General features: G+C 35.5%; 1 pseudogene; it reads left to right on the top strand.

Annotated features, from left to right (window-relative positions):
* The first annotated feature begins 654 nt into the window (after window positions 1-654).
* On the top strand, window positions 655-15,713 carry LOC132623756 (probable LRR receptor-like serine/threonine-protein kinase At1g07650; annotated as a pseudogene).
* Window positions 15,714-18,641: the final 2,928 nt, after the last annotated feature.

Here is an 18,641-nt window from a genome sequence, read left to right as displayed (position 1 = left end):
GACCAATTGGAACAATTTTCAGATGCGCTTCATGCATATTACTACAAAAAATACTTACTCCTGTTACCCACGTGCACCTTTAAGTTTGTACTAGAATGACTTCTTTACATTTTTCAACATATGTTAAAACTCAACAGATTTCATTCCAAGTTACTAGTAGAATTATACTCGTGGGAGGAAATAGATGAACATGTTATCCCAAGTCTTCCTAATAGAGATTGTTTTTTTTTTTCCTTTCTAAAATATAAACTTAATATGTGCATTGTCATATAGAATTTAGTAGCTGCACTGCACATGAGGGGTGGAGTCAGTATTTCTTCTAAGAGAGTTTCATATTAACACACAAAAAAATCAAGGAGATTCAGCATTTACTATATACATAAAGAATAATGTTAACAATTTAATTTTCCGTTGAAGAGAGTTCGGATGAACACGCTGTACTATCTGCCATGTGCAACATTAACCCTACTCGGCTCCGCCCCCACACACGAAGTGCTATCTACCATGTGCAACTTTATCCCTACTCGGCTCCGCCCCTACGCACAATCAGTGCTATATGCCACGTGCAACCTTATTATTTAAGTAGGGAGTAAAGTAACTTTATGTGGAAGAAAATTCTCCTATATATGAAATGGGGACCCCATACCCATGCGGTCCATGTAGACGTTTAATTTCTTTCTTATCCAAGGTGTCTTCGTTACCACATGAGGCCACAAACAAACACACACTTGAAATAATAAAAATGCATCATCCTTGATTCTTCTCCCCATAATTTCAAATCATATTCATCAACTTTTGTGTTCTCCATTTATTTTTCCAGAGCACCTTCATTTCCTCAAAAAAAAAAAAAAAAAAAAAAAAAGCACCCGAAAATCTCTTCGTTTTTACCATTTTCATATGATTATTCCTCTAAATTTTCAAGCTTTTGAAGTCTAAAAGACCATGCCAAGATTCTCCATGTTGTTTCTCATCTTCTTTACCATAGTCATTTGTTTTACTGCAAGCAACATTAAAGCACAAACTGGTCAACTTCCTAAAGATGAAGGTAAAAAGATTTTAACTTTCCTTTTTTTTTTTTTTTAGATAATGTATGTTAAAAAAAAGTTGATACTTGATACCCATTACTTTGATTAATTGCAGTTAAAGCTCTTAAAGAAATTGCTGATCAGTTGGGGAAAAAAGATTGGGATTTTAAGCTAAATCCTTGTGATGGGAACGCATATTGGAGCACACCAAAAAGGAAAGATATGCCTCTGTATAATAATACTCTTGTCTGCAATTGCACTTTCCCTGGTAATATTTGTCATGTTGAAAGCATGTAAGTCTCCATTTCTCTATCTCAAATAAATGTGTTTTGTTAAGTGATACTCTCAACGTTTCAATTTGTTTGTTTGATTTTGACTTGGCATGGAGTTTTAAGAAAGTAAAGAGAAACTTTTAGCGATTTTTACACGATAAATAACTTTTCTAAGAATATTATCGTTAATGGTAGTACTTTTTATTTATTCCTAAAATGACAAATCTTTTTACGAATTTAGCATATTTTAACTCTTAAGATAACTCATAAATAAAGAAGGACCACTAATTAAGAAATTCATTTAAATGCTGATTAGTACATACCGTTTTCTCTTTCATCATCATCTTGTTCACTAATTAAAAAATTAGTATACGTCTAATAATCCTAATTCTTTCACTTTCATCATTATTTTCTCCACTATTTAAGCAATCCGTTTATCATTAATGATCTTTGTTTTAGGTTTGGTTATAAGCAGTACTATATGTTATACCATATATATTTTTGTTAGACCATGCATATACATGGTATAATAAAAATATATGGTATAACATATAAATACATACGTGGTATAATAAAATATGCATGGTATAACATATATGCATACGGTATAATAAGGATATACACGGTATAACATATATAACCATAGGTATAAAATAGATATACATGTTATGTATATATAAAATAAATAATAATAATAATAATAATAATAATAATAATAATAATAATAATAATTAGCAGCTGTGTATTGTACTTAATATATACCACTAATACATGTTTTTTTTATATATATATAATTATTGAAATAGAAAATATGCAATTATCACCAATTAAAGTTATAACATGTTAAAATAAAATGTTAATATTCAAAGAAAGGAACAAAAGGAAGAATTTGCATGTATAAAAAGAAAGACACGAGAAAAGGAAATGACAAAAAAGATGGAATGGTTGTTGTGGGAGATAAAACTTTGATCGGAAAAATAGGAGCCAACTGTAAATTGGGGATTTTTATTTAGTTGACATGGAATGTTAACTAACTAATGCTGCTACGTACTATTATGAAAATATTTTTTAAATACTGCCTAGTAATGTTTTTTCCCCAAACTTTTAACTTGTGGTCTATGTAGAATGTACCAAAATGACCTTTAATCTTGTAGTCTTAAACATGTCATGTGGAAAGTTTAAATTAAAGAGTTGCCAAAAAGGGAAAGAGACTAAAAAGAAAAGTAAGACAAATAAATTGAAACAGGGGAGTACATTTTTTTCATGATTAATCTGATGAAGTTATGAAAATTGTTGTGATAGTATAGTTCTGCCAACTTTAAAGCTGTTTCAGTTTAGACCTTTTACTAAATTTTCTGTTTTGAAGCAGCTCAAAAATATTCTTGTCTTATGTTTGGTCTTAAATGTCCAGATTAAACTGGCACGACCAAATTTTAGGTATATTGGGAAAATCCTCAGGATTTTCTTTTTCAAAGATCACAAGTCAGGGAAAAGGAAATTGAGGGCCTTATTAGTTTGGATTATTTCTAGTGGTTTGGTTGATATCTCGATGAAATAAAATTTGGTAAATGGAGTATTAGGTACCTTATTAGTTTGGATTATTTCTACTGGTTTGGTTGATATCTGATTAAATCAAATTTGGTAAATGGTATTAGGTATAAGCATATAAAAAACATGGTATTAGGTTATAATTAGAATGTCATTTTTTTTATTGTGAATATTCAAATATCACATTGATGAGCATGGATATTTTTGTGGAATTATTTGTTTAATAATCACTTAGCATTATTAAACTGATTGAGATCATGTAAACTGGACAGGCTTATTTCTAATATCTCTAGTAATTCTGACAGCAGCTGCTCTAATTGTTTAACAGATTTCTTAAAGGACAGGATCTTGCAGGTGTCCTCCCTGCATCTCTGGCAAAGTTACCGTTTCTGAAGAAAATGTACTGAGAGCATCCAGAACAATTGTTAGAAAATCAGTTCAAATTTTACATTTTTTATAATCATTCTGATTTTGCCTTTTCTGCAGTGATCTCAACCGCAACTACTTAAGTGGTACAATCCCCCCTGAATGGGCATCAACCAAGCTGGAATTCATGTGAGGCAATTTATTTATTAGGCATTGAAATGTATACCTTTGATTTAAACTCTCATGAATTGAATGTTTTCAGGGCTATTTCTAATAATCGGCTATCTGGACCAATCCCAAAGTACATAGGAAATATGACCTCACTTGCGATTATGTAAGCTCCCTTGCTTCCACTTTTCTCAGATGGACTAACTTTACATGAATACTTGAAATTTCCTGAAGTCATCATAATTTTTCAGGTCCTTGGAAACTAACTTGTTTAGTGGATCGCTTCCAGCAGAAGTAGGGAATCTGGTCAATTTACAGAACCTGTAAGTCTTCCTTACTCTTGTTTTTTCCTATGACAATCCAAAATGAGATGTTTTGAGAGCCAACCGTTGTCGCCTGGAGACCTGAGAGCCTCTTTTTATGCTAAGGACCACCTCTAAGGTGGAAAGGGGTTCTTAGTTGTGCGAGGTTAAGATTCTAGTCTAAGCACCTTTGTAGGATGCAGTTCTTTGCAAGGTCTAAAGGCAATGGTGTTTTTCTTGATGAAGAGAGTTATGCTTCCATACTTGGTCACCGTCCATCAAGACATGAGGAAACCTTATTAGGTCATAGCCTATGTCGTCAATAAGGGCTTGTCATATTTGATGATAAACACATCTCTGTTGTCTAAGCAAGAAATGCAAAAAATCGACTTGCTTCTGAGAGCATTAAGTGAGAAGCGAGATACCGTGTACCTTCTGCAAAGTAAAGCGTATAATTTAGGGAAGAAACAATATATTTATTACCCAACATATGGAGATTTAGTATTTGTAATATCAAAACTGCAATTGACACTACTACTTTCAATATCATATACAGCAATAACAAAATTAATTCAAACAACTCTTACTAAACATGGTTAATGTACATTTATAAAGATGTCAGAATAGAAAATCAAATAGAGAGGACAAACAAGAAAAGCAGAAAGAAATTGTTTTGACAGGATGAGAGAGAGGAGTAGAAAAAAAAATGCAAATATTGAAGTCGAAAAGAAGAAGACCAACACAGAAGGAGAAGACGACGACGACGACAACAACAACAACATACCCAGTGTAATCTCACAAGTGGGGTCTGGGGAAGATAGTGTGTACACAGAAGGACAAGAAACATAAGAAAGAAGCAAATCTAGAAAAAACAGAGTAGAAGAAGAGTCACAGTAAACCCTAAGAAGAAGAAGAAGAAGAAGAAGAAGAAGAAGAAGAAGAAGAAGAAGAAGAAGAAGAAGAAGAAGAAGAAGAATAAAGAGATCACTAAGCATATGAAGAGAGGAGTCCTAGTGCTCAAATAACAAAAGGGTCTTTTTGTCTCCCCCTTTTCATTTTTAAAGTGAGATTCAAACAAAACAACTGCTGCTCACGTAAATCGCTTTGCATGTTACTGATTGAAGCCAATGCTTCTTCAAAGTTGTTTTACTTCACCCATGCTTAGCAAGGACACCTTTTCCAATAGCTTATCCCCTTTAAAAGAAGTGGTTGCCTTTAAATTATAGTGTGTTCCTACAAGAGCATATCACGTGTGAGCTGGATTTCATTCTAAAATCTATGAATCTTGATTGGTGCAGTCTTCTCAGTGCAAATAATTTCACAGGAGAGTGGCCAGTGGAACTCAATAATCTGACGAAATTGATTGAACTGTAAGTGCATTTAAATGTACATCTAAGATGAGATTTCTAAGTCTTTTTCCACATATGTTAATTTGAATTCTTGGCTTTCCCTTTTGGCATCAAGACAGTAGGATAAGCAGTAACAGCTTTGCTGGGAAACTGCCTAACTTTGAGAGCTGGAAAAACCTACAGATGCTGTGAGTATTTTCATTTGGTAATATTTGTACAAGTTAGAAATTTTCGGTAGAAATTAATTTGTAGTATATGCTCTATTAATAGAGAGATTGAAGGTTCTGGATTTGAAGGACCAATACCCCCAAGTGTATCTGTTTTGACCAGTTTGAATGAACTGTAAGTTTAAGGTTTTTTCTGAAACTTTATTTTGCTTTTTGCCATGTTCTTATGATTAAGCTAAGTAGAAACCAAGATAATTAACGCTCAGATGATGCATACACAGAAGAATCAGTGACCTGAAGGGAGGTGCTTTAGAATTTCCGCCACTAAGAAACATGACTGGCATGACTAAATTGTGAGTACTTAATAATTTGAGGATTGCAAGTGGAGGTTCCGACATTTCCTTTATCAAAGGAAAGTCATTTCTATGAAACTCTGTTTTGATTGCAGGGTTTTGAGAAGTTGTAATATACCAGGGAATATTCCTGATTTGCTAGCTGAAATGAGCAAATTACGGTTTCTGTAAGTCCGCTACTTTCAATGTATTTTAGAGTTTATTTTAATTTTTTTCCTTAATGACCTCTTTTTTTCCTTTTCCTGTTGTACAAGTTGTGTCCAATCCATTAAAGCAAGACGTTTGTGCATGTCTGACCCTCCTCGGGACTTTCTCGTTTTCTTCCTTTCCTTCTACAAGCCTCCTGTCACGACCCAATTTCACTAAGTCGTGCGGGCACCTATCTTTCCCACCTCGGTAGGCGAACCCTTAACTCAACATTCGCAATAATAGAAAATAGCGGAAGAAAGTAAAATAACATAAGTCTCACAATATATTATAAATAAGTACGGAAGTAAAAGAAATCCACTTCAGTATCTGGTCTGGTCATACAAGAGCATCTAAACTAAATACTACAAGTCTGAATAATAATAGATAAATAGTCTCAAAATAAAAAAATAAGACATAATCATAGGAAGAGTCTTCCGGCAACGAACGTCCTCATGCTCACCCTGTAGAGACTCGAACCATCAATCCCCGAATATCAGCCACGAGGGGTAGAAGTAGATCCAACCTGATACTCTACATTTATAAAAGAATGCAGCAAGTGTAGATCAGTACAAATAACAAGTACTGGTAGGTATCATAGGCCGACTAAGACTGACTAATGTATATAAAGGCAACAAAGCAAGATAAACACGTAAAACAACAAGGTACAAGTCAACACGAATCCATATCCTCGGTATAGGTCATCGCCTATGTTATAGCATCTAAACCCAACCATGCCAAGTCTCAGTATAACCAATCCGAACCAGTACATCACAACCATATCATAGGAAATCAAAGGTACAATGCAATGCAATAATGTATCTATGATGAATGCAATGCATATGTACCGTACACATGTACTCTAACAATGGAACATCACATCTCGGTAGCACAACCCATGGGAGACTGAAATAACATGGAAATAACATGGGACATGGAAATAACATAACAGAGACTGAACTGAAACATGATCATGATCATGAACATGAGTACATATACAGATATAACATCTGTAAAGTATCGTGAGTAGGGAGAATAGTAAATGTAACCGACAAGATGGTCTGGTACTTGTGTCCTACCAGCAGAACACTCATACCTTGCCAGGGACATGAGATTTAATAATATTATGAAAAGATCCAGTCATTATGAGAGATCGTCCTAAGCATGGGTGGAGCAATCCTCATCCTACGGTGGCTACGTAGATTCAGCCCTGGTGGGACCCTAGCCCTGGTGGCCCATGCATGCTGACATGTCATGACATACTGGGGTATTGTGTGAAAGGGTGCTTAGCCAGCTTGAGAATACACGCTGCAGCGCCTCGAACCCGCGACCTTGCAGTCACCTTTACATTCCCCTGAGGGAATCGCCTCTTACCAATTGAGTTGCAGCTCAATTGGTAAGAGGTGATTCCCTCAGGGGAATGTAAAGGAGCCTGAGGTTCCGGGTTCGATACCCCGTAGCGCTGCAGCGTGAAGAGGGAGTATGTGCGAACTGGCTGTACCCTGGCACAGACAATACCAGTGCATGTCAGATCATGGGCCCATCAGGGGTCAAGTCCCACCAAGGGTCCCCACAAAAAGGCGCATTTTTTGTGAGGACCCCTGGTGGGCCCCTTTACATGCTATGGGGTGTCTAGGACCTGGCCCCTTCTTGACATGCAGCCCACCAGGGGTCCTCACATAAAGCCTTCTCAGTAATTAATGCAAGTCCCAAAAACATGAACATGTAAAAATAAGTGGCATTTGCTGCCCATGGTTTCATGAATCATAACTTGCTTGTACGTGGACATCATGAATTATAACTTGCTTGCATGAACTTGCAAAACATAGGATTTTCTTGAAAAATATCATAGCATATCATAACTTGCATGTAAGAAGTCATGGAATGAGATATATGGGGTTTCATGAATTACGGACTGATTCTCAATAATCATATGGAGTTATTAAGAACACAATGATATAATAATAGTAATTCATACATAATATAATCATGGACATGGACCTAGGGTTGTTATGAGCATGGTATAGAAACCCTAGTTTTCGTAAAGATTCATACTTTATGGATTAAGAGGCGTGGGGAAGAACAATGATGTTCCCACACGTAGATAGTAACTCCACATACCTTAATCGCTCCAAAACTTGAATTAAAGACTTAAACTTTGAAGAAGAACTCCAAAAGCTAGAATCTTGATCTTTATGTGAGTTTTTTTGAAAACCTAGGTTAGGAATGATGAATTCTTGATTGGTAATCATCGGTACATGTTAGAATTAACTTGGAATGATAAGAATAGGCTTACCTTGGTGTTCTTGATGATGGAAGAGGATAGGAGGTCGCTCTAGGGCTTGAAGGAATGAAAATTAATGATTTGAACTGATATGGATTATACTTTTCTGGAACATTCAATTTTACGCCCAGCAAAATACTGGCCGTATTTTGAAAGACGGGCCGTATTTTGAAATACGGTCCGTATTCTGTGTGGACTGCACTGCGACTCTTCAGTAAAATGATCATAAATCTTTGCACAGATATCCGTTTGACCCCCATAATATACCGTTGAAAAGGTATTTCAAAGATCTACTTTCGTTAAGGAAGTTTTTCCAAATTCCAAATATGTTTTAAAATACAAGCCGTATTTTGAAATATGGTAAGTATTTAACAATGAAATCTCCCAATGCCAAATTCCAGAATGCTCAGTGATCTTTGGTGCCAACTTACGACTTGAAATACGGGTCGTATACTGAAATACAGTCACTGTTCATGGGCGTAAACCTCCATCTTACAACTGAAGAGGAAATTTCAATTCCCACATTCTTTATCTGGTTTTCTAAGTCTAGAATCAGGGTCAAAGCTTAGGTTAAAGGTACGGGTGTTACATAATATCAATAATAAGGCTACACAATAAGCCATAATGGAATTACAATTCTCTTCTCAATATCAATCAAGTAAAGTACCGCAATATCATAGTCATGATATATCACTAGTCACAAATACCCAATGTCTCAACGTGACAACGAGCCAATAAGTAAATATATCAAGATAAGTCAACAACACAACAGGGCGGCTAGCCCTCAAATCATACAACAAGGCCCAACCTAAGACAATATCCAATCCAACTTCATACCCGAAGGTTTACATGCATTCTCCGACAATATCATCTAAACATACGCTTCGTTAATTGAAGTCTCACCATAAGGTAAACCGTAACCTACCTGGAGAGCCGAACAGCAAAGTTTTCAATAGTCAAACCTTAGTCTTTCCCTTCCTTTGAGCCTCGAGATAATGGAAGTCTAATCATATCCAAATCATGAAATTAGAATCAAGAAGAAACATCATTCAACCTTACTACTATTCAAGATCCAAATACCAACCTATGGAATGGGGTTTATGAAAGAGATGAAATTAGGAATCTATAAGTCTCAATATGAAATTAATGTTCTAGGTGATCAATTCCCATCAATTATAAGCTAGAAGAACTAACAAATCACTTAAATTCGAATTTTAGGCAAAAATCCCAAATTTGGGTATAAACCCTAACTTCCAATTTCATAAAATAGTCTCTAATTAGGAAGGAATCATGCAATAAAAGATTCTGATCATCAATTCCATGCTTAATGAAGCTAACCCAATCAATAAATCAAATTTAATAGCCTAGAATGAAGAACCCATTGAACTCTTTTTTAATCCTCAAGCTCTTAATGAAACTAGCATGATTAATGGATTCCTAAAGTGATTAATGGAACAAGGAATGGAAAGGAAGGTGAAGGAACTTACCATAATGATTTTCTACGAAGAATAGCTTTGAATGCTCTCAATAATCTCTAAAGTCAGAATGAATAAAGTCGGTACCGTTGCCGCCATAGCGGGCACCAGACACCAGAAACTCCAAAGTTTTCACTAATTCAACCTGAAATCCCGACTATCATCCGAGGCCATCTGCTCACAAACCATATATGCAGACATACATAAAAACACGCTACGAACGCACTCATGGCCTCAAAATTGCCAACGGAGGTCTCGTTGACCGAGTCAACCTCCGTTATCTCAAAACCAATATCCCAACCCAAATTCCAAAATGTACCCGAGTGCATTGGGAACCGAATTGAATATACACACAAGTTTTAAATGATCATCCGGACCTCTCAAAATCGACGGATTCTCAAAAAAGGTCCGTTTACCCAAAAGTCAACTTTGAGTCAACTTTTTTTTGCTTTAAGACCAAATTTCCCACAAAGTCAACCAAATCATATCCAAAGATCTTGGGAAGCGTGTCCACGGTATCCTCGGGTCAAATGTGAGCTAACAAAGCTCGGGAAAGGGTTAAAAGCATCAAAAAAGCAATAATGACCAAACGGGTCGCTACACCTCCTCTTTTTGAATAGGAGAGGCAGAGGGTTGTTGAATCTTGAATAAATGCAAAATACATACCTCACTTTCTCTCTATGGAGCAATGTTCTTACTTTCTTGAAATAAAATGATCTTCTTGTGCAAACCTGTCATCGGAGCTATCGTTCTCTCTATCCTTTATCTAAACTTAATCAAGCTTTTAACAATTGTGCTATATTTTGCTTAGCCATATGGGATTGAGCATTGGTTTGGTTTTGACTCTGTTTATTGTTCTTTGGCAGAGATCTGAGTTTCAACAAGCTTGAAGGAGGAATTGCAAATCTCGAAAGACTGACTAAGTTGGAGGCCACGTAAGTCAGAACAACATGAAGATTCCTATAACTATATGTGGAAATGTTTCGTTTGCATCTCTGTTTCATCATACTAGTCTTACTATATGAGTGTTGATGGTCCATCCATCAATTTTCTGTATCCTTTCCAAATGCCCCAGCCCTTTTCTTTGTTTGAAGGAAAGCAGAAAATAGCCTCAATGACCAAAACAATCTTAGATGGCAAATGCCTTTACATGATATTTCTTATTTGTTGCCCACAAAGTTTTGAGATTTTGATGTTAGATGGTTTGTTTATAGCTCAGTAGTATTCTCTCCATGAGCTGCACACAAAATGAGTGTTCATTTGGCTGGAGATCTCTTTCCATTTTTTTTGTCTAGCTGATAGATGGGGTCATATTCTTGAACATGTAATACAGATATTGCATTTCAAATTTGTGATCTCCTCGTTAAAAATCAAAAATTTGTTGCGTGCTAGGTATCTGACTGGCAATGCTTTTGTTGGGCGAATTCCAGAGTGGCTTATTACTCGAGACACCAGATAGTAAGTATAATTCTTTGCCTTGCTTTTGCATATACACTAGTTATTCTTTTGAACTCAATTTAGAAAAGGACATGTATAGCTTCAGCGTAGGATTACGTAACGGGGTAACAGATAGAGAAGGAAGCATTAAATGTCACAACCAAATGTGGTTGCTCGCATAGAGAATCATATTAAAAAGTCATTCATAGTTCTCTAGTCCAGAACTTAAGTTCTTGAGTCTTGGCATTTGTAAGTTTTTTGTGAAAATGAGTTGGATCATGGATAAGAAATAAATAAAGATATTGAGATTTAACTAGCTGAATTGTCATTAATTTAATTACATTTAAATCTATCTTCTCTAAGTGAAGGTCCCTCTCATTAGATTGAAAATACTTGATGAACTCTTAACCATGTCGGATACCTTTGATGCAGCGGGATAGACATTTCCTACAATAAGTTCGATGAGAGCTCAGAACCATCTACCTGTCATGACAACCTGTATGATCCTTGTGTTTCTTACGCTTTTCTTCTATCTTCTTTTATGTATATATGGTTTAGATGATTCCATGTTTGGTTTTCTTTCTTATCAGAAACGTATTCAGAAGCTTTAAGGCCGAGAATTTTGTGTAAGTGTTTAACGTCAAATAAACTGGTGACTATTATTCTCTTGCGAAAGAGCTATCCTTTCTGACACCTCTTTCAACTACTTCAGAGAGAACGGGAAGTGCTTGTCAATGAATCCATGTTCAGAGGGTGGGTACTCACTGTTTGCAGAGCTTTGAATTCTACCCTCTCCATTTATGTCTTTTGTTTGATATTGTTCCATTATGCAGTAGTTTATCAGCTTCTTGTTGACAATAAATAGGAAGAACTAGCAGCCCATAATTTGGTTCCTTTGGTAAACTAGTTTGATAGTTTTTACGACAATCTACAAGAACTGAACAGTTTTGTCATTGTCTTATATTTCTGAAATATATTCATTATCTCCAGTAACCTTTCCCTAGTTTGAATATTGCAGACAAGTACTCGTTGCACATAAATTGTGGTGGAGGAAGAGTAACTATTGGAGACACTACTAATGAGGCAGATGAAGACTCAGTAGGTGCTACAAAATTTGTTTACAGGAAAGGGAACTGGGGAGCCAGCAATACAGGACACTTCTGGGATCGTAACATATCGTTGAATGACTACAAAACAGATAATGTATCTGCTATCAAGGGAGACGAATCTCAGCTCTACATGACAGCTCACCTCTCCCCTTTATCTTTGACTTACTTTGCACGTTGCTTAGCAAATGGAAGCTACAGTTTGACACTTCATTTCGCAGAAATAGTTTACAGAGACAACCGATCTTTCCAAAGTCTTGGAAGACGGATATTTGATGTATACATACAGGTGAACCAACATGTCAGAGAACTAGAATATGGTAAACTATCCAATTAACTGCAGCTGATTTAGTTTAACTGGATGCAGGACGAATTGAAGCTTAAAGATTTTGATATTGAAAGAGTAGCCGGAGGAGTTGATAAAGCTTTGAAACAAAATTTTAATGTAACAGTAAAAGATAAAACTGTACAGGTGCGCTTTCAGTATGCTGGGAAAGGAACTACAGCAATCCCAAGTAGAGGAAGCTATGGTCCTTTAGTATCTGCCATCTCTCTGGAAGCTAGTAATACTCTCTGTCTTCACTTTCGTTTCTTATGTGTAGCATCTCTTTTCTTCTTGTCACATAGCGAGACTCAGTCTTTTTCACAAAAGTTACTCACCCTTGCATCTTATGTAAAAATTAAGACCTTTCCAGAGTTGGAATCCGTACAAGACTATGATTATATAATTGAAGCTCTAAAAGATATTGATTAAATGTTGTCTCGTTGAATAAGTTATGCATAATATCTATGATTTCCGGCATATAAGTAAATTCCAGTACGTCTAACATTCTTGAAAATTTTGTTCTGTAACTAGACTTCAAGCCCCCTCCTCTGCCAGAGACCTCTTCTAATCAGAAAAAGAGGATTCGAATTGTAGCTGCAGCGCTGCTGTCAGCATTAGCTCTCATTCTGATGATTCTCTTTATTGCTTGGAGGAAAAGAAGAAATAGGAAATTGATGGAACCAGGTGATTCTAAACCTCAATTTATGTATATGCCTGACAAATAGAATGTAATTAGAACTTTTGTCTGTTGCATTCTACGTGGTTCTTCGAGTTGTGTCAAAATGAAGTGACAAAGAGTGGTTTTTTGCAAGTTGAAGTGGATGTGAATCATTGTACAAATGGAATACTAGGTGTAGTTATTATTTTGGAAAACTTCCTGCCACATTAAACGCATATGCATATGCTATTCAAATTCATGATTTCACAAGTTAGAGGTTAGGGAAGACAAGGATGATAGATATGGGTTTGAAGGTGCAAACTTTCCATAACTTTTGTATGCTTTTCAAGCCAAAACATTCTTTCATTTATCTTGTGGGAAACTAACATCCTAAACTTGTTCTTTTACTGTTTTGTAGAATTAAGAGGACTAGATCTGCAAACCGGAATATTTACTTTCAGACAAATCAAAGCTGCCACAAGTAACTTTGATGCTGCAAACAAGCTTGGTGAAGGTGGATTTGGTGCTGTCTACAAGGTGAACATGTTTAGGAATTCTAATAACTCTTCCTTCTTCCCCCCCCCCCCCCCCCCTCCTGTGGAATTCCTAATGGATGCTATCGCAAATCATTTATGAACTTCGTGCATTTTTTTAATGCTCAGGGTATACTAGCAGATGGTTCTATAATTGCTGTCAAGCAGCTTTCATCCAAGTCAAGACAAGGGAACCGTGAATTTGTAAATGAAATAGGCATGATGTCAAGTTTACATCACCCAAATCTCGTCCGACTCTACGGATGTCGTGTTGAACGGAACCAACTTTTACTAGTTTATGAGTACATGGAGAACAATAGCCTATCTCATGCTTTGTTTGGTAAGTGCTATTTTCATGGATTACTTAGGTACACGTGAAAAAGGACACTGGCCAAAAATAAAAAAGTTTGGTGATCCCATTCTCCACCAATAATGTTCTCAAGTTTATATCTTCATCTATGTGCATATATACGTACATATATATATGTTTGTGTGAATTCGTGTGAATATGGGCCTAGTTTCAATTTCACAGTAAATTGTAGGTCCTGATGACTGTCGACCAAAATTTGACTGGCCAACTAGGCAAAAGATATGTGTTGGCATAGCTAAAGGCTTGGCTTACCTACATGAAGAATCACCTCTGAAGATGATTCATAGAGACATCAAAGGAACCAATGTACTCCTTGACAAAGGCCTAAATCCAAAGATCTCGGACTTTGGTCTGGCCAAACTTCACGATGAGGATAAAACACACGTCACCACCAGGGTTGCTGGGACTATGTGAGTTTCTAAACTACTCTAATTGATTAATCAAATTTTAATTGTTCTAAATACTCCCTTTTGAATGTCATCCTTCCATTTTAGGGCGTATCAGTTACTTCACTTTTTCCTGAATGTAATCTTTACTCCTCGTTATATAATTCCAAAAGGTTATGGCTAGCACCTTACTGATCCCAAGAGTTCAACAGATTAAAAAGGTTATTTATCATTTTACATTTTTCTTCAAAGCCACTCGTCTTTTGAAACTCCATGTTCAAACTTCTTATTATTATTAAAATGATCTGAACTCTTTCAAAGACCCATCATATTACAACTATGATAAGCTAGTAGATGTCAATCATTATTCTCTTCAAAATCATGTAAGTTGAACCACGCCAGTCAATTTTACAATGGAAGGGTAACAATTACTTCTGCTGTCCAATTTTACCTTGTGTTGAGGTAAATAGTATTAGTTTAAGCCTTTTAGGAAACTCCTGTTTAGTCAAGCTTGCATGAGTATAACTTGTTACTTTGTTTTGCAGAGGTTATATGGCCCCTGAATATGCACTCTGGGTTATTTAACACATAAAGCAGACTTGTACAGTTTTGGGGTGGTTGTATTAGAACTAGTTTCTGGGAAGAACAACATGAAATATAATCCTGATGAGAATTGTGTCTGTCTTCTTGATTGGGTAAGAAATCAGCATCTCTTGATATCAGTTTCATGAATAGTGAACATTTAAAGCACGTCTTCGTTCGCTTGATGAGAACATTTTATTATAAAAGAATGTGTTGTGTTGATCAAGTAGACTTGGTAGTATTTCAAAAAAAAAAAAAAAAAAAAAAAAAAAAAAAAAAACATAGACGAAAAAGTATCTTTCGCTAGTTTTCCATTCAATCATTGTGCTTCTTTCAGGCCCTGAATTTACAAAGAAAAGGAAAGTTTTTGGAGCTAGTGGACCCAAGGTTTGGTTCCAATTACAACAAGGAGGAGGCATTGAGGATGATTAAAGTGGCCTTACTATGTACTAGTCCATCTCCAGCACTAAGGCCAAACATGTCTGCAGTAGTGAACATGCTTGAAGGTCGTTTGGATGTTAATAAGTCTAACTTAGATTCAACCGTCCACGGTGATATTCAAGGATTAAGAGACAAATATGATGAGATGCAAGTTAATTCTAATGAAAACCGATCACTCTTTTGTTCAACTGACACAAAGGATACTGATCGATCTTCTTCTACCTTCCCTTCTACATCTACCTCTAAATAAGTCTTTCTTTTTGCTCGATGTTGTATTATAAAAGAGGAAAAACGATGAAGAAGGAAATGTTGATCCTACCACAATGTATATTTTAATTATTGCTTTCCACACTAAGTTAATATTTGGTCATAGCCTGTTCTATGCTTCTGTCATTTTTTCGTTTAATTGACACCCTAATTTTGATGCTTTAGAATAATCAGAAAGAAGAAATAGTAATGCTTTGGAAGGAGTTTACGTTACAATTTCTGCCACAGCTATCTCTAAAAGTGAGCTTTGCAGATGTGTTGTCATGTATGAAACATATTCTCCCTTTAATCTCCTCTCTTCAAAGACATAGTTTTTTTTTTCTTTAAATGGAAAAATCTTGTAACCGTAAGTGAATCCACTCATGACGAGCCCTAGGCAATACCGTTACCTTAATGTGGTCATACCTTTCTTTCAAACCAGTCCACAATTCAAGTGGATCTTCACTGTCAGGTATTCAACCTTCAATCCTTCATCATCATGAAGGAAAGTCATTGCCTTCGCTTTGTCCTGACTCGATGGTATATTATCATGAGTAATAGTGGCACCAAGACCTTTGGCGTCTGGGTGAATTTCAGCATCGAGTACCCATGATAGGTAATTCTTTCCGGAGATATCAAGTGCCACATACTCAAGCTTCGACATGATGATCAAAACTATCATAAAAATATTTGAGTTAGAAATAATAAAATAGCATAATCTCAAAACAATATCTTTATTTCCGCTAACCAATAACCTTTTTTTTTTCACAAACAGTATGCAGAACAAAAGTAAAAATTACTCGTACAGTTAATATATCATGTATCATAGTAAACTAAATGACATCACGGACGGTAATACCATCCAATCCTTTTATGATTAGTGTTACTGTTATATGTTTAGAAATTCTTAGTACAAACAGTAGCTTTACACTTTAAAGTTAGTGGCATTAAGTAGCAAATTTGCATCAAATTGAAACTAGCAGGTACTTCTAAATTAACATTCTTTTTTGAAGTTATATTATCAAGTTAAAAAAAAAATGTATGATGCTATCTATTCTGTATTCACAGAAAGATCATAAGTCACAAACCAAATGTAAGTATGTTTAAAACAAATAAATCTGGCGCTGAATATTTATCGAATCTTAACAGACAAATAAGACTTCACCCGAAAGGAAATCGAACTCGAACTAACGATGCAAATAGAATTAGAGTGCTTCGTGCTGATAACGTGTTGCAAAACCAAGCTCAAAGTAGCAATATAAAATATAAGAACAAGAGAAACAATATAGAATAAAACAATGTAAAGATGGTTTTCTTCTTTTCTTTCAAGTGTGTAGTACATCACATATCATATCCTTATTTATACTACCGCATAGAGAGGGGGTTACAACATTGTCTTGAATATGGCATTAACCCCTTGAGAAGGTGGGAAAGAATATGGGAGTTGTGGGAGATGAATGAGGGAGTAGTGGAGATGTGGTATAACTACACATAATGGTGAAATCTCCTAGACGTTGTGGACATCCATATTATTATCCTATTTACAACATCTGCAAAATTATAGGAACGAGAAATCAGAAATGAAGAAGGATAAATTTTTGGAGAAATGTATTATCAATCATTTGAACGAAAATTTCCAGTAAACCTTCTTAACCTTTTAAGTTTTGGAAACAAAACCCCCTAACTCCTTTTGAAAGGGAAATTATATCCCCTTGATATTAAATTAGCAGTAAAAAATGAGCGAGTCAGTGCATGTATTTTTAAAATGTAAATAAATATCCTTCAATTAGTATAGATTATAATATGTACATTTTTTTTCAATAATTAAAAATTTAAGCAATTTATTGTATAAAATTTTAAATTTCATACATCTATTTTTTCTCCTTAAGATTTTCAAAACCTCTTTTTGTTCCCGGGATATTCTTTTTGTAAAGCTTCCAATTTAAAACGGAAAAGGGCCAAATATACTCCTCGTTATACTTTGGGTCCAAATATACCCCTACAATTATATTTTGGGCATAAATATACCCCTCCACCGTTAAAATTGACTAAGGTGGAACCCAATCCCACATGACATTAATATTTTAATAAAATAAAGAAATATTTACTCATTGTAGCTTCTTTTAAGACCTAATTATTAATATTAACTACCCTTTTATTTAATTATATTTAGTAGCTAATTAACTTTTCTAAATTACAATGGGTAGCTATATCAAAAATACATACCCAAATACATATATCTTTCTTTTTTCCCAATCATTACCCATTTCAGATTTTTCATTTCTCAAAACCCTAAAAAATCTCTCCCTGTAACACCTCGTAAACTTGAACTAGGTGTGAATTTGTAAAAATCTAGTGTTAAGATGATATTTTATCTATATTAATCCATTCTTGATGAATTCCGGTGGAAGATGGTCATTTTGAAGTCAAACCAACTAGTGAAATTCTTAAGGCCTCTTAAATTTGCCTAAGTTTTGGGAGGTCTGTCTTCTGGGCGATTTTCAAAACAATTTGTTACGAATTTGGAAAAATTTCCTTGATGAAAGTTGTAGATCTTTGAAATAGCTTTCCAACGGTAGGTCGCCCAGCCCAAAGAAAGTTGCGTACAAAAAGTTATGCTTGTTTTACTGAAGCCTATCTTCGCTGGAAATTTGGCCTGTGTTACGGTTAGACGTTAAGGACCGTAACACGTGTTACGGGCCGTAACATGGCACCGTAACGTCTCAAAAATCACTAGAACTCTCTGGAAATTTCCACTAAAGGACGGTCCAAAGAACGGTCCGTAACACGAAGGACAGTCTGTCTTTCGGGGGCGTCCTTTGGCCCATTTTCACCAGAAAAGTATAAATAAGACACCTGTTTTGTTTATTTCTCCACTTTCTAAACAACCCTAAGGACGAAAATCATTCCTCCAAATCTCCAAATCAAAGGCAAGAACATCCCTAACATTACTAATTCATTCTAACATTAAACCCATGATTCTTAACATGATTCTTGTGACCAAAACCTAGGGTTTGCAACATAATTCTTCCCGAAGTGATTCAAGCTAGGGTTTGGGTGTT

This window comes from Lycium barbarum, chromosome 12 (assembly GCF_019175385.1).
Source record: "Lycium barbarum isolate Lr01 chromosome 12, ASM1917538v2, whole genome shotgun sequence".
Classification (NCBI taxonomy): Eukaryota; Viridiplantae; Streptophyta; class Magnoliopsida; order Solanales; family Solanaceae; genus Lycium; species Lycium barbarum.
Note: the sequence above shows the minus strand (reverse complement) of the source record. Positions and strands in the feature narration are given on the sequence as shown.